The following is a 26,724-nucleotide window of genomic DNA, read 5'->3' as shown; positions in this document are numbered from 1 at the left end:
AAGTGGGTGATTTAAGTCTGAACCAGGATAGAGTGTATACAAGTTGTGCCAAAGAGCAACAAGGCTGAAAACTGGAATATTTGTCAAATGTCATTAATTAGATCTTGATTACACTGAAGAGGATAAAGAGTTTCTGGGTAAAGTGGATTAGATTCTAGTATTTCATTTGGTACTAGTATTTCACTCTATCCTGGAATACATGTTGTTATAAGGGTTCTATGTTGGACAATCACTAGTCGGAAAAGGCTGTAGTCCAAAGTTACCCATAATATGCCAGGATTGGTAATACTAATTGGGAGAGGCAAAGAGATTTTGGGAAATTAAGGTAGGGTGGGGCAAACTGTGTAGATAATTAAGTAAGGAATGTTTCCTTTGTGTCTGGGGCTAAGACTTTTATTAGGATAGAGCTGGGGGGGAGGCAACTTTTACTGTGTATTTGGAAGTGCTTGATATTTACCGGGATCCCCGAAGAAAGTTTTATTTCTTAGCTACATCAAAAAAACACGGACATGTTTTTTATGGGTCTGTGGTATATAGGGAAAGTTAGGAGATAATATACCCCTTCTGGATCTCAGCAAGGGAATGATAAGAGGGAAAGTAAGGTAACATGCCACATGGCCTTGGAGGAGCAAGGGAAGGAAGCTCTCAGAAATCTGAGGATAAGGTGAAAGGGAAGAAACTGCAGAGAAGTTCCACCTCTTCAGCTTTTACTGGGTTAAAATGAGATGATCTTATTATTCAAGTACAGAGTAGAGCCTGCCAGCACATTGTCGTGCAGGCTCTACTGAATACAAGTCAGTGATTAATCCATCCCTGGGAGGAGGTACAGAAATCAGAGGCCAGCATAGTTTGGCTTTCTGCCGAATCAGCAATTAAAATCTCTTTAAAAATCCTGACATCTAATCTACTCATTTTACAGCACCCTTCACACCCTTAACACACCTTGAATTGTTTGCTTACACAGAGAAGGATTTACATATATTTTCCCAGAATGGGCTGTGAGAGATTGGATTTTAGGTTTTTAGAAGCACTAAGTGGGTGCTGTGTGTAGCGATTGAGCCAAGTCAGAAGTCACAAAACACAATTGCAAAGCTGAGGTATGTTTGCTTTACAAGAGACTTGTTCGAGTTTGAGAATGTTAAAGTGGCAGTTGTCACTGTATTTACATCCTAACCTACAGCCCAGACTGAGGCTGAGGGAGAAGGGGAAAGGATAATCACAGAAACTGGGGTTGGGTGAGTGGAAGAGAAGAGAAGGATGGGAGTAAAACCTTGTGGATCTCTCAGAGAGAACTCCGTGACTATGGGGATCTGTGTTCATGATTGGGAGTGGTCCCAAGCCTCCCATATCAGCAGCTGTCTCTGGGCCACAACTCAAGGGGTCCAGCATTTCATTAAAGCCTCAATTATTCCAGAGGTTGCCAGCACTATTTCCTCCATTTAAAAATGTGTGGGAGGATTTTTCTGAGTATCATATTCAGGAGGGGAATTTTTAAAACATGCCTCAGTCATTATTAACAGTGTGATGTATTCTGTGTTTCAAAACAAGTTAATTACAGAGGTTGTAGTTCACAACCTTTGGATCTAACTTCTGTTGTTCAATAATTAAAGTGAGCTGGACACAGCAATGACATTATCACATATGGGAAAATGGATGGGAAAATGGCACCCGTTAAGGTGCATCTTGGCAGGAAATCTCTGGTCCAAGTTTCCCACTGCGTGAGAATTCTGCTAGAAATGGGTATAAGCATTTTAAAAAGGGTATATATTACTTTTGGTGTGTGGTTTATGCATAATAAATGTGTGTATCTATGTTTATATGTCTATGATCTATGCTCAGCCACAATCACACTGAATGGCAGGATAGGCTTGAGAGGGCAGGCCGCCTACTTCTGCTCCTATTGTGTTCTTACAGGGAGTATAATTTCCACACAAGTGTCTCATTTGTTGATGTTATTTGTCTAGAAATTGGATCTATTTGTGTCTGATTTTTGAAGTAAGCCACACATAAAGATGAATTAAATTGGCTCAGTCATCAAAGACAAAGGGCAGTGATGGAGGCAAGTTTTTCTGACTGGAGATCTTCACCAGCGATATTCCCCAGGGACCGTTGTTGTTTTGTGATAAATGATCTGGATGAAAATATAGATAGTTTTTGTAGTAAATTTACAGATGAAATGAAAATTGGTCGGAGTTGTGGATAATAAGGAAGGTTGTTAAAGGATATAGATCAGTTGGAAATCTGAGTGGAGAAATGGCAGACGGCATTTAATCCAGACAAGTATGAGTTGTTGTACTTTGGGAAGTCAGCTACAAGAGGATAGCTCAGGATCCTCAGGAGCATTAACATACAGTGGAATCTTGAGGTTCAGGTCCAAAGCTTGCTGAAAGTAGCAACACAAGTGGGTAAGACGGTAGAGATGGCAAATGCTATACTTGCCCTCATCAGTCAGAGAATTAAGTATGAAAGTTGGGAAGTCATATTCCAGCTGCATAACACTTTAGTTAGGTCACATTTGGAGTGTTGTGTCAACTTCTTGTTGCCACACCTCTTAACTCAAATTCAGTTATCATTTCCCATCTTTGCATGTGATGACTTCACTGTCATTTGTAGCTTGGTTTCAGTATTTAACAATAGCTTGGGTCAAAATGTCATGTTCTGTGACCTCTGTAAGTAACTCACAACAAAATGAGGAGTTCATCATGATGAAATTAGTGAATTCTGTTCATATTAAAGTGTACTGACTGGGAACACTACTTTTACCTGTTAAACAAAACAACTCCTTATTTTTAAAAAAATCAGAAATACAGGCTACTGGCAGCCTCTGGTAGAGCTAGCTCAACAACTGCTTCACCTGTGGGCTGATGTTGTTCCGAAAGGGCACTACTGGCATGTTCTATTTATCAGGGCAGTCTTCCAGAGAGAGGTGCACAATTAACCCTCTTCCACCTACCCTCTCTCCCCTCCACCCCACCATTCTTAGTGATGTCTCTTTCGAAGCCCATACCTGGTAATTGAGGTTCCTACTGTACCTTGAGCAAGGATCATACAGAGAGACGTTGGCCACATTCACTATCACTGGAGAGTCTTTCCAATCCCTTCAAGGAAAGTGTAAGTCTTCTCCTACACACCTAATTACAAGGCTCATCCAAATCTGGTGACTTAGTTGCTTGGTGGAGACTATGATCGTTAGCTTCTGGTGAAATATGTGCAGGAACCTTATTGAGCTCAGCATGAACTAAACTCTTCCCTCTCTCACTGCTCTCCATGAGAAGAATGATGTTTATTACTTGGCAACTTGATTTACTTTAAAAAACATCCTTCCAAAATTCACTTAAAACTTTACCAACCAAGCCCCACAGATAGCCTAGCAAGACCTGTTTCGTGAAGGCACTATGTAGACACAGTAACCAAAAGCTTTAAATTTAGGAACAAAACATGTAAAATGAAACTCAGTTGAAATGTTCCAAACAGGATTATTGAGGCTTGAGGTCACCAGTCTTCTTGCTCCAGTTGTTGGTGTTATTGGATTGCATGGGCACATAATATGAGAGGATGTCATGACCATAAGGAAGCTCAGCCATCTGGAACATGCCCTATTTTCATTACTACCATCAGGGAGGAGGTGCAGGAGTGTGAATACCCACACTCAACGATTCACCATAAGATTTTTGAATTGCCCATGAACCCTTGAACTTTACCTCATTATTCCTATATTTTGAATTATTTAGTTATTTTGTAATTTATAGTAATTTTATGCCTTTTATGTACTGCTGCTGCAAGACAGGTTTCACATCATATAAATCAGCGATAATAAAACCAATTCTGATTCAATGTCATTCTGATACTGATGGTCAGCAGAACAATTCAGAACTAGCCAAGACATCCCAACTGCAAAACCCTCAGTAGAATAGATACCATGTCAGGAATAATCCACCTGATATATTATCTGGGTAGTATAACTGTGATTCCTGTCCAGGACACTCTATTGAGAATCGTATGTCTGAAAATTTTAGCTGAAGAAAGGATTACTAATACAGTACTTGTTAAAAGAAAAATGGAGAATTACTTGATAGAGAAAAAAAATAGGTAAAATATAAAGAAAAACACATAGGTAGAAGATAGTAAGTATACTGAATGAAAAAAAATCAGACAACCAGCATGGGATCATGTCTGAGTGGGGGATGGGTAGGGCAATGGAAGTAAATGAGCAACTCCTGTCAGTGGGGGAACATAGGGGCCACGGGCTGTCTATACAATCTCCTGAACTGCAACTTCTTGGCCAATTCTATTGAAATTTTTATCTGAAAGCAACTTGAAGCTTCCTCAATCAATGATGGCTTTAATATGATGGTTATCTCTCTTCCTCAGTAACATACTGTGATTTTATTTCCATCTTTAGGTAAACAAAATTCCCAAACCGAACCACAGAGCTGCCTCTCATGTCTCTGCTGCTGCAGTGTGGCTGGATACCCATATTTCCTCCAGCTCCTGCTGGTACCTGCAGCCCTGCTCATGTCCCCTCCCATAGCTAGAACTCCAGCCGCCATTCAGAAACAATTCACACAATCTGTCTGGATTCAAGAGAAGGATTGTGCCTTTATTTCAATCATTATCATGAAGTCAGGTCACAACTACAGTTATTGGGGAGACACAAAAACAAACTACATGTTGCTGTTCTGGAGCGTAAGCCAGGAGGGGCAAAATAAATACCCAAAGTCTCAGTCTAACAGAACTGAGATTCCCTGAAGTCATTATCCCATAGGTTTATGAAAGAATTTGGCTAAAAAAAGGATCAAAAATAGAACCTGTTCATCGTTGCTTATATTTTCCTGACTTGTTCTTACTAGTGGCTTTCTCCTGACGTAGATAGGCATTAGATACTGTAAATTTGTCCCTCAAAATTCTCACTGTAACATCCCGATATACCTCATAATCCTCTCAATTATATCCAATGAGCAACACTAACACTCTGAAACACCCTACCTTCTTCAGTGTAAACACACTCCAGTATACCCTACATTCCTCACTCACAGTGACGTTCTGATATACCCAAGCTCATCACTGTAACATTCCGATATATGCAACACCTCTCATTGTCTCACTCTGACCTATCCCATGTCTCTCACTGTATCCTCTTATATATTTCATAGTAACAGTCAGATATAACACTCACATCCAACCTCCTTCACAAAATACTCTAAAGTAATTTATACCTCTCCCTTACAGTAAAACTGATGTATTTACTGCTCTCACTGTAATACTGAATTTTCCTGTATTAGCTCACTGTAATACATTTCATTAAAATAATGATACATGCACCCATTGTTTTTGCCCCTATTCTCTCACACTAACACTGATACATGTCTCCCCTCACCATGACAGTCTTGCACATCTGATACAGTGCCATTCTGATATAGCCTGTTCTTCTCACTGTAACACACACCTCAGCCTCAAATATTTACAGAGACCCCAAACTCTCATTTTCTGCATAAGCAGGAGGCTGCAGTGGTTCGTCAGCAGCCTGAGAGTGGCAGTGAGAACTTCACAGGAGGCTAATAGCCCTGAGCTACCGTTAATATCTCCTTGACGACCATCATGCAGTGACCTAAGGAGCTGATGCCTTCTATCAGCTTGAAGCTACTGCCGTTATTTAATCCCTGACATAATGATTGATTAACTCCAGAGGAAACTTGATGCAGAGCAGACAGGAGTTAAGGCCAGTGCCAATGTCAAAGTATCAGAGAAACCATGCCCAACTAAATGCAAAAAAAAAACAAATCATGAAGAATTGTCTGCATGGGACAACATTTTCCCCATACGAGCCAGTTGTGTAGGTTTTGCTTCAGAAGGAGAAAAATCGGACAAGCATCCAAATTCCAAATACTGTACTATAATCTCTGCTGTGGAACTAACCTATAATTGTCAATTCCAAGGTTGCTGTCTCTTGCTGTCCCATCAAAGACAATGTTGGAGCTGTACTCTGGCCTTAGTCAACAACCTTGGAGCTGATTCTGACAAAGTTGAAACCCCAAGTTGCTGTTTGTAGAAGTGCACCTGAGTGAGGGTCAAAGTTGAGAAGTGAGAAGGGAGAAACAATAGGAGTGAAATGCTGAACAAGTAGCTAGTGAAACGTTCTCAGTGAAGCCATGAACACTACAATATACAATAACATTTTATTAACCCTATTCTATTTGCTTTGAGAAGATTCAGGGTGATTTCACATGTAGTTAGTGCTTGCTGGCTACAGTCACTCTCTCTACGTCATCCTTGAATCCACATCTTTCTAGTTATTCTATTAATCCATGCCTCCCTACCTGATCCACAAAGAAATGCTTCCATGTCAGACATGTTAGATATTCTAACAATTTGCAATGAGAAATCTAGTACCTTCAGTGCCAATGGTTATTGTGTGACCTTTTCTGTTGTGTCATCCTAAAGTCAGTTGACGTCTGGCATGGGCAGTTGACATTTCCTTAGATTCAGAGTTGACCACAGAGGAGCTGAAGGTGAAAATATACCCATTTTTGGGTAATGTTAGACCTGGAAATGTTTAATAGACATAGTGAGTAGAAGAAAGAAGTAATACAGTCTGCTGCCAAGTACAAAATTCTTCACTGCATCATCTTGTAGGGAAAGGAAGAGAAGATGTCTTTTGCTGTAATTAATGAATTGTAAAGCTGTTTAAAAGCACCTCAGGGGGAACAAGGCCACACCAGAGCAATACTGAATGCTGCACTGTCACAGGTCCCTGCTTTCAGATAAGATGGTGAACTGAGGCTCATCTATCCTCACAATTATAACTGAAATACTTGTGATTTAAATATAGTAAAGACACTTCGCACAAAGCACATCAAATAAAATTAGCACTAAGACACATTATTCTCCAGTTGTGGGTAAATAGCCCCATTGCCTTGTGGGCAGCCTCGGGAGACACGAAGGTTATGGGAGTAAACCCAGACATAAAGCCTGAAGTGGAGCCCCTAAGTGGGCTGGACATCATTGAACATCCTTCTGACAGCTCCTGCTGCCAAATGTATTGCTTTATAAGCTTTTCTTTGGACTGCACAGGTGAGGCTGAGAGGGGGATCTTGAAGACTGGACATCCCAGGATCTCCACACCTTCTGCCCAGGCTTGTGCCCTGGAGAGGTCATTCCAGTATAGGCACTTCATTGTCCTTCAAGACAGACAGATGCCATCATCGTCAAGCCACATCAGGACTGAGAATGGAAAGAAGTAGAGGGAGTGCAGTGAAGGTTTACAAAGTTGATTACTGGGCATGTCCAGGTGGTCTCATTCTTACAGGGTTTGATGTTTCCTGGACAGTGATATCTAGAGCGTGGCAACATATTCTCAACTTTTAAGAATGGTCAATTAAGGACAGAGAGGAGAAGAAATTTTCTCACCAAAAGAATGGTTAAATTCTGAGATTCTCCCTTTGAGAGGTTCAGTCTCTGATCACATTCAAGGCAAAGACTGATAGACCTTTAGGCATTGAAAGCCAAGGGATTTGGTCTGGTTGCAGGAAAATGGCTCTGAGGTAAAAGGTTAACCTTGATTTAATAATTGCTGTGCCACAGACACTGTGTGGGGTCTGTGTCCTACACATACTTACATTGTTGATGTTCTCACATATGACATGAAATTTAGGTATAGAATTTCAGCTAAGAGCCTGAGCAAAGGGAGTAACAGATTCTAGTTCTGAAAAGGGTCTCCAATTTGAGATGTTGAGTATGTTTCTCTTTTCATAGATGCTGCTTGGCCTCCTGAGTGTTTCCAGCATTTTCTGTTCATATTTCAGATTTCCAGCATTTGCAGTTTTTTTTCATATATTCCTGGACCCCACAGTTGAGAAAAAATTACATGATACTGAAGAGACTAGAACAGAAAGCAGCAAAGATATCTTGGAAGGTTTCAGGCTGGAAGAGATAAAAATGATTGCGAGGGAGCAAGGCACTAGAAGATGTATAGTTTGTACCCTGGCTGAAAGCCGGTATTTGTCTGCAGGCTCAGGATAATGGACACATGATATAACGTGAGTTAGGACTGGGTAGCAATGTATTGGTTGATAGGGGGAAGAACAAGGGAGATTAGTAATGTGTTAGAACAGTAACATTTAGAAATGATGAGGGCTTAAAGGACACAATGGATCATTTGAGAAAAAGTATGGCTGTTCTTCCTAGTGACCTAGACCAATACCTAAATGATAAGTGATCTGATCTTTATCACATTGTTGCATTTACGACCTTACTGGTTATAAATAGGCTGCACTATTTTTAAAATTACAATGACTGCACTTCAAAAGTACTTTGAAGACTTTAATATTCTTTAAGACATGCTAAAATAATGAAACATGCTATTTAAATATGATTCCCCCTATCTTTTAATATAGGGAGTATTTCTAAACTACATTTACAGTGAGAGAAGCTATGGATGTTTTAAGCTTTCTGTTGAGCAAGTCAGGTAGTGTTAACAGTGTGAAACTTTCCCTGCTGTGACAGGGATTATTAACTCGGTCAAAAAGGCATGTATGTTTTCTTTGTAATCTTTTAGGCAGGGATCAAACAATAGAGAGTCCCAATTATGTTCTGGTACAGTAACTGCCTCATTTATTACCAGCCCCTGCCAGATCCATTGCCAAACTCCTGATTCCAGGCTCTAGCCGTCTGACCTGAAACCCTCTGTGAATGAGATAAATGAACACCACCTTGTCAGTTTCTGTCATGGGACAGGCCAACCAATTATAGAAGAATGAAACTCAGCTAAGTCAGTTGCCACAATCCTCAAATCCAGTTAGGGTAAAGCTGATTAGCCAAGCGCGGAGGGGTCAGCTGTACCTCATCCTCTGCACCCTACAGAGAGTCCCTGCATTATACCTTGCTTCTCACAGCTCTTTGTGAGACAATCAGCCTTTCACTAAATCTCCTAACCTGGTACAGTTTAATTCCATCTCAGTGAATACTTCGTAAGCCAATATCTCTGCTCAACAGAAAGATACTGAAATTCCAGAGTTGATTTCTGTCTCCAGCTGTTGGGCTAATCCCCTTCGTCTCTCTCCCTCCCTCTCTTTCTGTCTCTACCTCCCTCTCTCTCTTGCTCCTATGACTCTATCTTTCTGTCTCTTTCTCTATGTCTCTTCCCAACAAATGCACCCACATCTGTCTGTCTCTCTCACTCACACACACACATGCACCTCTGTCTCTCACTTAGGCACCTCTGTCTCTCTGTCTGTCTCACACACACAGACACATGCACGTTTACACACACACACCCTCCATATGTCTGTCCGTCTCTCTCTTTCTCTGTGTCACTTCTCAATGCTAGATCTTGGTTAAGCAGAATTACCGGTGGTGTTTCCAGTAATTCCTGTTCAGGAAAACCATCTGAATTGCTTGATGTAACTTGATGTAACTTGCCTCGCATTCGGCAGAGAATTGCTTGCTGGTGTGATATAAACAGAAAATGCTGGAAACACTCAGCAGGCCAAGCAGTATTGGTGGAAAGTGAAACAGAGTAAAGGTTTCTGATGTGACTCTTTGATGATGGATTGTTAACTTGAAACATGAACTGCTTTTTTGTCTAAGATGCTTACCTGAACTGCTCGGTGATTCTTGCATTTCTTATTTTTATTTCAGCTTTCCAGCGTCTGCAGTTTCTTCTCATATTTTATTTTGCTTGCTGGTGTGGCTGTGTTGGATATTTGTAGCATCTTCATCTGTGGGACAGGAGATTGTGGGCTTGCTTCCCATTTCAGTCTTGAGCATAAAGTACGGACTTAGTGGTTCACTGACGTACTGGGACTCACTACCCTATCTCAAGTGGCCCTAGATGAGACTTCAGACTATGGTCCCTGGAAAATGTAAAAGACCCTTTGGTACCCTTTTATAAAAGAGGTGAGTGTTTTCCCCAGTGTTCTGACCAATGTATATTCCTTTCAAAAATATCACCCAAAGTCTCTCACCGCTGTATGTGGAATCTAGCTCTGCATGAACTGGCTTCTGAGTTTCCTACAGTGACCACACTTTACACAAACTGTAAGGATCTTGGGGGCATTCTGACACAAGAGATGAAGGTACAGTACATCTTCATTTTTTTTCAGCTGTGTGGCACAACACTCTCTGCTGGTTTTTAATGCAACTCTTGATGTTTCCTCTCACTTTCCGTTCCATGGCTAAATTAACCACGTAAATTCCGTACCTGAGCACAATGTACTTCTTCTAGTCCAATTTACATAATTAGGCAAATTTTACATGATTAGGTTTCCTGTGGGGTTGCAGCTAATAAGGTCAACCCAGAAGATTCACTCCATCAAAATAATAAATCATATGAAAATTTTGGAACTGAATTTCCTTTTGATATTGAAGCACTTGAAACTTGGGCAGATGCTGAAGCAGAGACTTAGGAGTGCATGATATATCTGAATGAAGGAACAGGCTCAAGGGCTGAATGGTCCTCTGTTATTATGTTTCTTCCGAGACAGATGGATAATTTAAATCAGCCTTTGTTTCAAAGTGCACTGCTTATTTTCTGCAGGTTTTTGTTTTCACTGAGAGCTGGCATTTAAGCATGAAAATATTTTAATGTAAAGGGCCACTTTGCTTTTGTGTGTTAATAAAACATTGCTATCCTCAGGCTGGTAATATAAAGGATGTCACCAAAGCATAATCTTTCTTCACTCTCTCAGTTTTGCTGTGTGCATGCTGGGCTTTTCATGGAGGTGGTAGCCCTACAGACCAACGCCCCCCCCCCAATCCATCCCTCACCTCAACTTCCCACCACCCCGCTTGTACACTGGCCTTTATCAGGTCAACGTCTAATGGCTGGCCACAATCAAATTAATGCAGGGTAGTCAGAACAATTCCGGCAATACTGGCTGATACACTACCTCCTGCTGGGAGTAGGAATGTGTGTCTCACTTTCACCACAGTTGGTCTCTCTCTGTCTCCCTCACTCTGTTTTGCTGTGGGAACCATCACTCTTCCCTCCCCCAGCCCCTGGACTTCCCCAGTTTGCAATAGAAGTTGCAGATCTTGCCTTTCTCTGTGTCTTTCTCAGTCACTTTCCTGCTTTTTATTCCTTCACTCTCCCAGTATTGTTTGTGCTGCTTCTCTCTCTCTCCCTCTCTCTCCCCCCCAACCCCAACCCCCCTGCTCCGCACCCCACCCTCCCCTCAGTCCTTTCCTGAGGTTAATTCTCCAATAGTTCCTGAATTCCATCTGTGCTAGAAATGAATACAGCTCAGAAATTGATCTACGATGTTTAACACTCATTCTTTAAGCAACACTCTGAATGTAGCTCCTGTATGGCACTCTGGCATCAGTTTGTTAACCCTTTGCATTCTTCCAAACCTTTGCCTTTTTCCTTAATTATTTGTTATTTCTGTCCTCTCAAATAGTGATATCAATGTTTTCCTTTCATATACAGCCGTTTTTAAAACCTTGATTTGTAATCGTCTTTTATCTCTTTGTTCATCTCCTTTTCCTTATTTTACTCCAACTGTTTTATATTGATTTTGTCTTGTTCCTCTCCCTTTACTCTTTTGCTCTTGCCCGTATTTCTGCAGACCCCTGCTGGTTTAGGAACTTCATATTCTCTCTTTTGCTTCCTGATAGATCCTGCTCTCTGTCTCTGATCTATTTATGTGAAGTTTATTCCATAAGCTTTACTTTCTTGGGCATGGAAGGCCCCTTCAGCTGCTTGAGTTTGTGCTTGCTCAGAAAGCAATTCCATTCACCACTTACAATATTTTCCCTCCTTTCTATTCTCCCCACATACTTACCAACTTCCATGGATTCAACCGCTTACCTACACCCTGGGGACTTACCAATCCGCACATCTTTAAGATGAAGCAGGAAACCAGAGTACTGGGGGGGGAAGGAAGGGGGAGCTTACAAAGTGACAGGGAGAACATGCGAACTCTGCACAGAAAGCGATGAAAGTCAAGACTGAAGCCAGGTTGCATGAACTGTGAGATAGCAGCTCTACCCGAAGCACCACTGTGCTGCTCCTGCTTACCAGCATATGTACTGTTCAGCCCTCCTGGGCTGGAAATTTGGACAGACAGACCCTTTACTGAAGCAATTAGTTGAACTGAACTGTGTTTGCTTATTGATCCCTTCCTCCCTGTCTCTTTATAGTGACAGTAAAAAAAAAGGTATCAGCAGCTGATGGGCCTTACCTTTCAATCTATGCTCATTGATGGCTCTCTGAGCATTGTGTGGGATACTAGGATACCCAGTGGGAAAAGAAGCATTGGTGGATAGTTCACGAATCAAAGAGGCATGCATGCATTTGTATACTCAGTGGCCACTTTATTAGGTACAGGCATGTACAGCTAATCATCCAATTACGTGGCAACAACTCGATGCATAAAAGCATGCAGACGTGGTCAAGAAGTTGAGTTGTTGTTCAGACCAAACATCAGAATGGGGAAGAAATGTGATCTAAGTGACTTTGACCCTGCAAACAGAGTGGTCTGAGTATCTCACAAACTACTGATGTCCTGGGGTTTGCATGCACAACAGTCTCTAGAGTTTTCAGAGAAAAGTGTGAAAAACCAAAAAAAATCCAGTGAGTGGCAGTTCTGTGGGCGAAAACATTTTGTTAATAAGAAAGGTCAGAGGAGAATGGCCAGACTGGTTCAGATTGACAGGAAGGTGACAGTAACATCAAATAACCATGCACTACACCAGTGATATGCAGGAGAGCACCTCTGAATGCACAACATGTCGAACCTTGAAGTGGATGGGCTACAGCAGCAGAAGATCATGAACATACACTCGGTGGCCACTTTATTAGGTACAGGAGGTAACTTATAAAGTGGTAACTGGGCATATAACATGAATACAACCTCAGGACATCTCAGATCATTTCACAGCCAAAGGAGTGAAACCATTGTTGTAAGAAAGACAATAAGTCAATCAATACAGAGGAAACCTGTGATCAACACTGTGGTAGTACATTTCAGGTATAATTGTTAATTGAGATACTTTGAGGATATCGCATGTTCTTCGGTATTATGCCAAGGGTTTCCTCTTGGTTTAACTTTTAATCTGTCGAATAGCAATTTCAAAAGTGCAGCAGCTCCTCAGAACAACAATGGAGTTTCAATCTTGTTCTGTGCTTTGGTTACTGGAGCTAGCAACCTCCAGCTCAGATGAGAGAGGGCTTTCCACTGAGTGATAGTTATATTAAACAAACGCATGTCTGTGATTTTGGAATCAGGCACATGCCTAAAACTTACTGAAAAGTCATCTTCAGCTTAATTTCACAGTTATTTTACCTCTTTTTTAAAACTTTAGTGAACCTTAACTAATTATTTGAACTTGATAAATTGTGTATTTGACTTCTGTGCTTTTGCTTCAAAATAATCTTTATTTTAGCTGTCAATATTTCTCCATCCTATCCTGCCACCAAACCCCTCATTTCCTCATAAGGGTGTCAGCTAAGGTTCAATTGGTTGCATTTTGTCTATGAGTCAAAAGGTTCTGAGCTCAAATTCAGGGACTTGGTTACTTCAGCAGTACTAGCTGATATGCTATCTCCTGCTGGGAGCAGGAATGTGTGTCTCACTTTCACCACAGTTGGTCTCTCTCCATCTCCCTCACTCTGTTTTGCTGTGGGAACCATCACTCTTCCCTCCCCCAGCCCTCAGTCTTCAATGGTTTGCAATGGAAGTTGTAGCAAGATCTTGTCTTTCTCTTTGTCTACTCTTCCTTCATTTTGTTGTCTAACTCTGTTATGTTTCCGCTTTTTATTTCTTCACTTTCTCAGTATTCTGCTATTGTTTGCCCTGTGACCTTGTAAGTTAAGTGCAAAGATCTTGGCTGCATACCACTGCAGTACTGATAAAGTCTTTTGCTGATGGAGGTGCTGTAATGTTACAGTACTGTGCAAAAGTCTTACGCATATATACATAGCTAGGGTGCCCAAGACTTTTGCTCAGTACTCTATTTGCCAATGTGGAGCGGAGAGCGAGTTTGTAAATCTGGCAGGAGCAAAGGATGTTGGGAATGGCAAGAGTGGTGTGCTGAAGTAGGGGTGTGGGACAGGTGGCAGAGAAGGAGAGCCAGGGGTGGTGGGTGGCAATGGTGTAGACACACCCAGTCCTGAGACACCAGGGAACATCACTTGATTCCAAACAATTGATTTATAATAATAATAATGATTTATTGATCAATACAGAATATCTCTCTGGTGCTTCCTGCTCCCTCCCCTCTCCCTTACTCTTTTCCCAACCATGATTCCCCCCTCCCTGCCCCCTTTCCACTCTCAGTCCACAAAAGAGACCCATATCAGAATCAGGTTTATCATCACTCACATACGTCATGAAGTTTGTTTTTTCTTGTGGCAGCAGTACAGTGCAATACATAAAATTACTACAGTACTGTGCAAGTGTCTTAGGCACCCTAGCTACGTACCTGTATATGTGCCTTGGAATTTTGTGCAGTACTTTAAATTAAGGTCCTGCCTCTTGTCTCAGATAGAAGTAAAAGATCCCATGGAATATTTTGAGCATCCATTGAGTTACTCTCAGTGCTGGGAGAAATATTTATTACCAGCCAATATTTATAAAACACAGATTATGTGGTCGTTCTCAAATCGCTCTTTCTGGGAGCTTCTTGTGCATGATTCCACTACTGTGTTTTCTATATTCCAGTGGTGTCTCACTATATACCACTTTGGAAAGGCTTGGAAGAGACTTAATGGGCACCAAATGAATGCCTTTTACATTTAAGAGCCTGTGTGAATATGAATGAAGATGGGGCTGGCTCCTTTACACCTTCATTCTCCTTTATGCTAGCATACTGGAAATGACATTAAGCAGTCATGAGTCTTGAGTCTTGAAGGCAAGTCAGCAATTGGAGGTGTTGAAATTGAACCTGAATCAATGCTCAACCTACACCCATACAAACATGGCCATTGGATAGACAACCACATTTGTATGTTATTTAGTTATTAACTTTGCTAGGATGGAGGTTCAGAGTAGTCAGGGAGGAAACCTCCAAATCACCAGTTAGTGATATCTCCCTCTAAATTTGACATGTGACCATCAACAATAACAGATTCGGCTCTGCTCTGATGTCTCCCATAATTCATGAACATGATGCAAAGCTGGGCTGAAGGCAGGCTATGACTATGGATGCTTTTCTCACCTAAATCCATACCTTCAGCAAGAAATAAACATCGAGAAGTGAACATACCATTCCATGGTTCTCAGATGGGAGAGTGTAGACACTTTAAAAGAGTCTTTTGGCATCGTTGGTGGGAAAGTCACCCATGAATTCATTGCATTATACTTTGTGTCACTTGCACCCCATCCATAGTCAGTATAAGTTTCTGTAGGACACTCTAATTCAATGACATTACTTCAATTACTTTATGTTAATTACTTTAATTCAAATCTCTTAAGGAAAAACATAGTGAATAACTGGAACACTGATGTGGGAGATGCTCAGTGGTGAGACACTGATGAAGTCTGTTTACAAAGTGCTGTGTTGTCCCAGCAACATCTGTCTGCAAACATTGCAATTCTCTCTCTCTCGGGAACATTTAAGGGATTAAAGGTTACCAGTAGAAGGCAGGAATAATGAGCTTGAAGAAAGAATCAACCATGATTGAATGGCAGAGCAGATTCAATGGGCTGAATGGCATCATACTGCTCCTATATCTTTTGGTCTCTTATACCAATACACTGATGCTTCATTTTGCAGTGTAGAAGGATGTTACCACAGTCAGTATCATTGTCAGCCTCATTGTTCCTATCACCATCTCTGTTGCTGTCACTAGATCCGATCATGGTCACCATCAAGGTCACCTTTACAGTCACTACCACTACTTTATCACATTTACTGTCACCTCCACCATCACTTTCACCTGTGATTGTTGCTGTTCCTTTCATTGTGACTATCAGTACCACTGCAAAGGGCACTATACCAGCATTTGACATTGCCACATCACTCTCTCTGTTAATTGCCACTGCCACGACCATTGTGATGTCATTACTATTTTCAGCATCAACTTCACTGTCAGAAAAGCCTAGTCCCTCAATTGCACAGTCCTGAAGTGAACTGAATCCTTCCCACTTTTTCTGTAGGTTACGCCAACCAGATCAACAGAAGTGGAAGGCTGAATGACTATCACCTTACAAAGTTTAAATCCTTCTGCTGTGCTGACCCAGTCTCTTCGCTTCAATGATTTCTTCCACCTGCTTCCTGAGAAACGCATGTGGCACTGGCGCTCTCATCAAAATTCTCCCAAATTCCATTCTGCTCTCCTCAGAGGCTGTTACACAATATTATTGTTGTTACAAAGTAACAAAATTCTGTATATCATTAACACATTGTTGTCACGGTCACTCTCTCCCCCTCTTTAATCATAGGGTCACACTCACTAACTTCTCTAACAGCTTCTTGAAAACTTATACTTCCTCTAATTTACAGTCACTTTATACACTGTACCAAAGGCACCTCAAATCTCCCTCCTAACCCCTCTGCCAAAACTCCTTCCATTACTGTGTCCCTATGCACCTCCAGCATCCTCCCTTTAGTACCCCCTCAGTCTCTCTGATCTGACAATCCAATTACCCTCACCCACACCTACTCTAAACAGTAGATTGTACTAAAGAGCCCTTGATAAATACCTATTTTGGCTTCTTTCATCTATTACATACACCCAGTGGACACTATTCGGTATACCTGTTTATTAATGCAAATATCTCATCATAAGGCAGCAACTCAATGCATAAAAAGGTACAGACATGGTCAAGAGGTTCAGTTGTTGTTCAGACCAATTATGAGAATGGGGAAGAAATGTGATCTAAGTGACTTTGACCATGGAATGATTGTTGGTGCCAGACGGGTGTTTGAGTATCTCAGAAACTGCTGATCTCCGGCGATTTTCACGCACAACAGTCTCTAGAGTCTCTACAGAAAATGGTGCATAGACAAGCAAAAAAAAAATCTAGTCAGCAGCAGCTTTGTGGGCGAAAACGCCTTGTTAATGAAAGGTCAGAGAATGGCCAGACTGATTCAAGGTGACAGGAAAGCAACAATAACTGAAATAACGACAGGATAAAACAGTGGTGTGCAGAAGAGCATCTCTGAACGCACACCATATCGAAGCTTGAAGTGAATGAGCTACAGCAGCAGAAGACCACGAACATGCAGTCAGTGGATACTTTATTAGATACAGGAGGTATCTAATAAACTGACCACTGAGTGTAGTCATAGACGGCAACTCAAGAGTCCAAAAATCCTGAAAGTGACGCGATTCTCAAAGAGTACAGAGTGAAGGGCAGCTTGCTTGTAGTCTTACAGTGTCACAACATCGCCTGTTATCAATGGCTCAGTCCCTTTAAACTCCTTCTGAGCCCCTCATACTGTTGTGAGGATTCTTCCTCTTCCGTTGTTGCATAGTCCTGAAATTGGTCCATTAGGGGTAAATTGTTCTACAGAGGAAATTGCTGCTAAATGACTTTTTTCCAATAGTTGAACCAGATCTCATATCTGGCCGGCAATATTACTCAGCTGTAACCGTTCTATGTCCAGTAGCGCCGAGAGGCGACTGAAACGCTAACGCTCTGATACTTAGAGACAACCAACTGTTTCCCCGTCCACCCAACCATTCACCCATTTATTGTCATTTTGTCGACTAAATACCAAGGGATTTAACAGCCGTCTAAACAATACTCCTTAAACAAACACATATTAACAAAACTACATTGGGTTTAACTTCGGGCTTATAAATATACCTCCGTATTCAACATACTTATATTTACAGTCTGAAAGGGAAGGGCTGAGATTAACTTCACCATAAAACAGAAAATAAATTGGGGACTTACCAAGTTGGTCAGTCAGTAGCCTCCAACTGCATGCAAGCGCCACTTTCCTGAAACTTGGTCTGGATCCCGCCTCTTATGAGTTTGACGTGACTCGCAGATATTCCGCAATTCCCTTAATCCAGCTGCCGTCAGGCGGGACACTGTTAAATACAGCATTTACCGCTTTAATGAAGAACATCACAGCGAGGAAGTTAAAACACTCACTGGCTTTTCACTCGCCCGCTTGCAAACGGTGGCTCTGCAATAATTTATTGCCTTCACAGAGTAAGGGGTGAAAAACATTATTCCAGTCTATGCTGCTTTAAGAGAAAACAGATGTGGAGGCTGAACAAAGGCTACAGTTTTGCACTAAATTCATCATTAGCCACTTTAAATGCCGGTGAACCCAACTAAAGTTCACCCATAGCCAGACCAGAAAATCTACGGTTTCAATACCTCAGTTCTACCTGAGGAAAGGGCAGTTTGGCTCCAGCCGGGTCTGCCGGACCCTGAGCGGAGTCATCTCTCGTCCCACACCACCTCTCTCAACGTTCACACACATTTGGTTATTTCCACTCATTTGCTCTCCTCATTTTCCCTCTCCTCCCATTATACACTTTTAATCACCCCTTTCGCGTGCGTTTCCTTCCCTCTCCTTCTTCAAACACCCTCTTCTCCCTCTATTCACTCACACCCCCTTCCCCCTTTAATCGCTTTCCTGGACCCTGTTATTCTCTCGTCCCATTATTCCCTCACCCCACTTTCTTCGCACGCCGTGTGGTAGGGTGCCCCTCCAGCCCTCTCACTCCTGTCCGGTTTCTCAACTGAGAGAGAGAGCGCGCGCGTGTCCAGTCTCCTGCCCAAGTACCTCGGCGCCTCTCGGTCCCACTTCTTCCCATTACCGAACAGCCCCCAAAACTATTTACAATAAAAACCAGGAGTAAATAATGAAAAACACGCCCTTGTAAAATTACAGCAGGTTAAAGAACCCCGAGTTATAATAACCTGCAGTGGACCGAGTCTGCTAGGCACGGCATGCTGAGGAGCTTACACTTTAGAAGATGCTGTTAACTACCTCGGGCAGCCGCTCGTGCAGTGCCAGCTGACACTAAACTTGTCCGCTCTACCCGTTCAACTGAATGTGGTTACGGTCCAGCCCACTGACTGTCAATCCTTTCTGTCCCGACTTGTCTGCTTTGATGATACATCATGGATTTGCATATTTGTGCGTGTGCCTATCTGAAATGTGCGTGCCTCTGCGTTCATGTGTGCGTTCTGTGTGTGTGTGTATTCGTGCATGGGCGTTCGCCAGTTGTGAGGCATGCAGTGTGTGGATGCCTTGTGTGTGTGTCCGTGGTGTGCTGTGTATATGTGAGATAGACTGTACATGCTCTGCATGTGCAGTGGGTAAGCAGTGTTTGTAAGGGTGTGTGTGACCATGTGCAGGAGGGTGTATGGCAGAGGGCAGAACAGCAAGGGGTGTAAACAGGAAAAAAAGAGTACCACAGAAGTAGAAACTATAAAGAAATGGAAAAGATAGAGGAAATGCTAGTGAAGGAGAGGAAAGGATGGGGAGAAACAAGGGAAACATGATGAAAGGTAGAGAAATTAAATCTGTAGGTGAAGAATCAGAGAACAAACAGCATCAGGATTGTAAGAAAGAAAATGTAACCAAACATGTTCTAAAACGGGACATCAGAGAAAGCAACCTGGGTTAAACAAAAGAAGAAAAAGTGAGTTTTGAATATTAGAGCAAATGGAAAAGCAGAGAAGAATGGAAATAAAATCCAGAAGAGGAAAAAAAGAGCTAAGTTGAGAAATGTGGCATGGGAAAGAAACAAAAATAATTGAGGGTAAGATTAAGGTGGAGACAGTTGCAAGATTGACAGAGAAAGGAAAGAAATAAGGAAAAAAAGACAGAGAGAGAGAGAGAGAGAGAGAGAAGGAAGCAGAAAAACGACATGAGAGAGAGGAAAATGCTATCTCATTTAAAGAAACCTTTACTATTCTTGTCCACCCTATACCCTGATTGTATAGAACTGGCCCATACCAGGGATACCCTAATGTGTCCACTTTAATCGGCAAGCCATTGGGTGCAATTGGTAAATAACAGGTCCCTCACTGCAGGACAAAGCCAGGTGTCCTACAGCCTCAACTTCACCACATTTCTGTCAAAGCAAATCTTTTCTTGTACTTTTCAGTCGGGTTAATCTGTCCCTGAGGAGATTTAAAGATAGATGATCACAGAGCTTTTCTCGGAGTCCTTGAGTACCTGGGTGAATTCCACAGGACTCTCCCCATAAACCACTCTACCTCTTTAAGAAACTTCCTTTAAGTCACCTGAGGGGAATTTTACCTCTTCCTGCCTGACTAAAACAGACAGGGAGAGTCGATTAAAATTAAGCTGGGCAGAATCATAAGCAAATCAAGCCTCGTAATGTGTTCTAGTTACATAGATAAATAAATCCATGTGTCGCTCACGCGCCATGGTTAAATAAATAAATCTACACAGCATCCACTTCTATATGCAATATATTACCAGAGGATCAGTAAAAACATGTACCTTAACAATAAATCATAACTAATGCATACACCCTACTATATACACAACATGGAAGCAATATATACAAAACATAGGACTAATTTACTGGAGTATGTTTCCTTCTTGGAGTGAATGTTGAGAACTTACAGAGCTTGGTATTTTTATTATTTATTCTTTCGAGACACAGTGCGGAACACCCCCTTCCGGCCCAAGGAGCCAGCAGCCCACCTATTTAACCCTAGCCTAATCACAGGACAATTTACAATGAGCAATTGACCTACTAACCGGTAAGTCTTTGGACTGGGACGGAACTGGAGTACCTGGAGGAAACCCATGCCCGTCATGGGAAGGGTGTACAAACTTCTTACAGAGGATGCCAGAATTGATCTCTGAACTCTGACGCCTCAAGCCGTAATAGCGTTGTGCTAACTGCTATGCTACCGTGGCGCCCTTGTTACTGGGTCCGTGTGTAAAACCCTGATCACCTCGCATTCTCAAAACTTTGGTGGTGCCGAGCTGGCAGATTTTCCTGAGCCAATGCACTTGTAATTCACTTAAAAAAATGGTAACTTGTGCACTACTGTGTGCACAACGAGACAGATGAGTTTAAAGGGAGTGTGGGAAAATTTACTGGTTTGCCAGATGCTGAACCATTAGGATTTTGGACAATCGGAGTTTTAATGTATGTGTAATATGAACTTCCACATAATAACTGTATGTGTATATCAGACACAAAATTGTAACACACACATAAATGTACAGACTTTATTCAGCTGGTGAACCGCATGTCATTTTGTAACCACAAGTTAGCATATCAGAGAAGTTATTGACAACGCTGAACTGGATTTGGGTGGGGCGAGGAATGGCAACAGTCTATTGTTCAAGAAGGACAAGTTATCTAGAAATATTTCTGTTTAAGGAATTGAGGAAACAGAAGTCACCACAATGTTCCCCAGTAAAAGCAGGATCATAATTCTAGAAATGTGCAGTGAGTAGAGAACAGTTCATAAAACCAACTTTAAGTCACTTACAAGAGTTAATTACCCAGTTATCTGCACCTTGTCCATGTCATCACATGCAATCTCATTTCACATAGTTATAAATTTGTACAGTTAATACTTTAATTTGGGCTGCTTGATCCTAGTGGGAAAGGCTCTCAGCAGGAGTATCAGATTGGTTCCAGAGTTGAAACACGATGTGAAGGATGGCGGGGTGAAGAGGTTGAAAGGTTAGTTCAATGTCTGCAGCCCCAGTGTGTAGTCACGGGATAGATTTAGTCTGTACGATTATGTGAACCAGCCATCTTTACCTCTCTCCCCAATGAAGTTACTGGACGCAAAGCTGCATAGAGCTGTTGAGCAGTCTGAAAATTTGTGGTCATCGACTATTGCACAATACCACAGTATACATACATACATTCCACGCTGATATTTGTTTCTCAGTTGTAGATTCCTCAGCAGAATTGAGATACTGATGGGTAAGACACCTATGCCTGCAGCAGGTAGAGTTAATTGTTGAGATCCCCTCTGCAAGTGCTGGGTTCCAGCTGACAGCTCCAGGGGAAAGAACAATGGAAAATAGTAGGTTCTCTGGCCCTTTGACTCTGCTATTCATTTAGACTATGGCTGGTGTCTAACCATAGCCTTATTTTCTTGCACTATCCATGTACTCCATGATTCTCTTAACATCCAGAAACTTATTGACCTGTGTTTGATTAGACTCAATGCCTGAGCCTTCAAAATCCTTCAGGTGCAGTCCCAGCCTACAGCTGGGATCTGTGTGGGGCTTTTTATGGGTGCCAGATAGTAACATTCAATCACATTTCAAGCTTTTAATCTTCTTATGACTAACTGTGCTCATAATATTTACAATAAAATGAATTTCAGTAAGACTCCTTGCCCTCTTTAGCCATAATTTGAAAACTCCATAGCAGATTTAGATTGTAAGAGGCAGATCTATAGTTACACTGGAAATGTGAATTAACTAAAGAGCTACATAAGGTTCGGCTGAATAGAGGACTAGTGTAAAGCCTTATTTTTACGTCAACATCAGTAACACAAAACCAGACTGACTGACATGGCCAAAATTAACAATTTCTTCTGGAATATGATGTACTGCTCTTAAACATGTGATAGGACCAATTACAAACTAGGTGGGGACTCTAGGGATATACAATGGGGCGGCATAGTGGTGCAGGCAGAGAAACCACTGCCTCTCAATGCCTGAGACCCAGGTTCAATCCTGACCTTGGGTGCTGTCTGTGTTGAGTTTGTACATTTTCTCTGCAGCTTCACGGGTTTCCCCTGGGTTATCATTTTTCCTCCCACGACCCAAAGATGTGCAGATTGGCTGCTGTCATTTGCCCCTATTGTGCAGGTGAATGGCAGGATCTGGAAGGGAGTTGATAAAAATGTGGGATGAATAAAGAAAATAGAATGAATGTAACATTGATGGGCTGAGGGGCTGTTTTCATGTTGTATCTCTGTGATTCTATGACCCAGGACTGGGAAGATTTTCAGTGGAGTATGGAAAGGCACTGGGTTCAAGTCAGTGGACAACTACAGTACTGGGGAAAAGTCTTAGGCACACATGTATAGCTAGGGTGCCTAAGGCTTTTGCATAGTAATGTGTTTGTCAATGTGGAGCGGAGTGCGAGTTTGTAAATCTAGTGGGAGCAAAGGATGTTGGGAAATGGTGAGGGTGGAGCACCGTGGGAGGGGTGTGGGGCAGGTGGCAAAGAAGGAGTGCAGAGGTGCAGGTACAGACACACTGAGCCCTGACACACCAGGCAAGGTCATTTGATTCCAAACAATTGGTTTATTGATCATTACAGAATGTCTCTCTGGTGCTTCCTGCTCACTTTCCTCTCACTTCCCCTTTTCCAAACCATGATTTCCCTCTCCCTATCTCCTTCCCACACTCAGTCCACAAAAGAGGCCCATATCAGAATCAGGTTTATCATCACTTGCTTACGTTGCACCATGTAGGTTGAATGGCTGCAAATTTTGTGTAAAGTTTATTTTTATTATTAGCATCTTGCTATTGTACAATGACATAGCTGCACATTAGTTCTGTACCAGGGTGATGTGCAAGTAACAACATTCTGGGCATGGGCTAATTTTGGGAAGGAGTCTGTATGATACTGGGTCCTTCACACAGTTCACAGGGATAAATTTCACACACTCTCCTTCGGACTTTACTGAAACTCCAGCGATGACATTGTGGCAAACAAATCAATCAACTCGGAAGTAAGAATTGGATAAATACACAAAACCAGAGGACACTTATTACAGGAGTGCTGTTGGCTAATCTCTGATAACAGGAGTTTAAATAATGGCACCATAATATGGGCCTTGGAACTTGAATGAAAAGTAAAGACCAAGTGTTAATTGAAGACAAAAACAAACAGCATACAAAAACAGACATAAAAATGTTCTTCAGTTGTAATTTTAGACATTGTCAAAGGATTTAGGAGGATTACCATGCAGTGCGAGTGAAGAATGAAAATTTACTGAATTAAAGGATATTACACTGTGGGGAGAATAGCTCCGTCAGGTTGTATAATCCTTTGAACAGAATTGGTTTCATTTATTTAATTACAACTTCTCTGTAGCTTTGAAAAGCCCTGTCTCTCTCCCGTAATTCACTGGGGTCATTGGCTGGTTGACTCACACAAGCAGGAAAGGTGCCAGCTTCAGTTTCCGGGCTATGCTGAGTGGGCTGCCCTCAGTTTGGACTGTGGCTTTGCTGCTATAATTAGCCTCATCCCCCTTCAGCAAATAAAAAAGCAGCTTAGTTCCCCACTCCTACACTTCATTACTGCGGATTGGTTGTGGGCTTTGTCCCACTCCAGAGATTTCAGCAGAAAAATCAAACTTAATCAACTGGTGCAGGACTGAGGGAATACTGCACTGTCATGAGACACAATCCTGTCGAGGGGACATTAGACTGCAATCTTGTTTACATTTTCAAGATGCCCATATGTCATTCATTTAATGATGAGCTCTCACATTGAGTCTAACATTCTGGGTCACATATATATCCCGTACAATGCCGTTACAAATGATTATCTGATCACTTTTCTTATCCCCATTTACAAGTGTTTCCCATGCTATAACCTTGACTAAACATCAAAAATACTTTGGAGACACAAGATGTGGCAGATGTTTGAAACCAAATCAGCAAACAAACTGCTGGAGGGTCAAGCAGCATTGATGGAGGCTGAGGGATAGTGAACGTTTCGGGTCAAGACTTTGCGCCTTAAGAGCATAGGAGCAGAATTAGGCAATTCGGCCCATCCACCATTCCATCATGGCTGATTTATTATCCTTCTTAACCCCATTCTCCCTCCTACTCCCCTAATCTTTAATGCCTTTACGAATCAAGAATTTTCCAAACTCCGCTTTAAATATACCCAATGACTTGGCTTTCCCAATCATCTGTGGCAATGATTCCCTCAAATTCACCAACCTCTGGCTAAATAAATTCCTCCTTATCACTGTTCTAAAGGGTCATCCTTCTATTCTGCTGCTGTGCCCTCTGATTCTAGTCTCAGAGGTGAGAACGAGGGGTGAGCAGGCAAAAACTGAAACCAGGTGATGAGGGAGATGATAGGCAAATAGCTTGATGGGCAAGGGGAGATGTGAAAGTGCTTTATTGGCTGTAAGGAGTGGCACATTCTGGGAAGTAAATGTGCCACTTTCTTTCTTTACATCTGATAATAACTCCCCAATGGAATGTGTCACCTGGCCTTTCAGCCAAAGGGTTTGTTTGCAGTTTTTACCTCACCTGATATTCTAACACATGCGTGTTGCACTAATACCCCCTTGGTTTTCTTTCACAGCAGAGGAACTGAAGACTATTGTAAGTACACTATTCACAATGCAGGCCAGACTAAGACTGAAATTACTAGCTGCAGTAGTTTAGGATTTGCTGGTCTTGCTTTCCTCAGGGTAGAGAGTACAGAGAGAATCTGTGCCAAAAAAGTCACAGGCTTACACTGAGCCTACCTAATCTTCCATTCATAAAAGTTTGTCTCAGTATAACTGTGGAATATCATCTCCTACTTGGTTGAGAAATCTGAGGAAAAAGTGAGAATGGATCTGTCTACAGGTTTTCCAGGATCTTCTGCCAAATTTCCCAACCTGTCTTGGTTTGTTAATCCCAGTCTTATTGCTGGGATTTTAAACTTCCCCACCTCCCAGAAGACAGGACTTCCTAGGAATATCATAAGTTCCCCTCCAAGACATACACATGTTCATTCTTCATTGTTGTGGCAAAACCACACCAAATCAGAAGAAGGCCAACCACTGGATTTAAGACCAATTTAGGGCAAATAGTTAATCCATGCCAGGTTTACCATCAAGGCTTAAATATCATACAAATAAAATAAATGTTACAGCAGAATGTCAGACAATTTCATGCAGCAATGCAACCCACTTCTTTGTTAAAAAAAATATACAAAATGCTTAAATCATTGCATGCTTGCATTAAGTTAGCATATGTTTTGGTGACTGCTGATATCCCTGTGGAGAGTGCGCATGGAGTTATCACGGCACAGATCACGGCACCACAAGGAGATTGGAAAGCAGAGGGATATTGCTGCCGTAGAGGAGGTGGATGCAGATTTGCTTGCATAAGGCAACTTTAAATCTTAGAATGTGGCTTCTATACAGAGAGTGATCAGTAAATAAGAAGATTTCACAACCAAATGTGTGTGGGTGGATGAGTGTGATATGCCTGATAGCAAGACTTAAGTAATTACCTGCTTTGATTTTAGAATAGTAAATTTCAAAATCCTCCATGGTACTGAACTCCACAGAGCAAGAATGTTAGCCTTTGAGTTAAACATTGTACAGCAATCCTGTGGGGGATTGGGAGGGGTGAGGGAGAGGTGCTGAATGATGATTCTGGAGCTGGACCACGGCAAATTTTATCCCTTCTGGGATATGAGACATCAGGATAAAAATACCAACTGTGTGGCAATGATGATGGTGTGCAATTATTCGTTGCCCACAACAACCAGTATTGTGTGATGTTTCTCATTCATTATGCCAGTTTTGGCTCCATGCTGGCAAATTCACCCATTAGTAGGTTGCAGGGTCAAGTACTATTCCAAAGATCCAAGCTCAGTTACACTGACACACAGCAGTGCTGAGGGAGTGCTTCAGTGTTGGAAGGATTATCTTCCAAATGAGGCATTGCACTTTATTTTCTCCCTCTCAGGTGAACTTAAAATATCTGACAATAGAGCAAAGGAATTCTCTGCGTGTGCTCGGTCAATTAGCAATCCCCCAATGAAATCCACAAGAACAGATTATTTGGTTGCTTACCTTGTTGCTGTTTGCATGAGTTTGTTGT

General features: G+C 41.9%; 1 protein-coding gene across 8 annotated transcripts in view; it reads right to left on the bottom strand.

The window, feature by feature from the left end:
• Positions 1-19,008, bottom strand: part of cdon (cell adhesion associated, oncogene regulated) — a 148,831-nt gene extending 129,823 nt beyond the window's left edge. For 5 of the 8 annotated variants that reach the window (XM_063038412.1, XM_063038420.1, XM_063038421.1 and 2 more), the window contains exons 1-2: positions 18,898-19,008; positions 17,844-17,983 (exon numbers count right to left, since the gene is read on the bottom strand). The gene's annotated coding sequence lies outside the window, so the exon portion shown is untranslated. Of the gene's footprint in view, positions 1-6,390; positions 6,562-17,843; positions 17,984-18,827 lie in introns of those variants that run through there. The other 3 variants (XM_063038414.1, XM_063038413.1, XM_063038418.1) reach the window with 3 other exon arrangements.
• Positions 19,009-26,724: the final 7,716 nt, after the last annotated feature.

This window comes from Mobula hypostoma, chromosome X2 (genome assembly GCF_963921235.1).
Source record: "Mobula hypostoma chromosome X2, sMobHyp1.1, whole genome shotgun sequence".
NCBI lineage: Eukaryota > Metazoa > Chordata > Chondrichthyes > Myliobatiformes > Myliobatidae > Mobula > Mobula hypostoma.
This window is presented reverse-complemented; position numbering and strand designations above follow the sequence as displayed.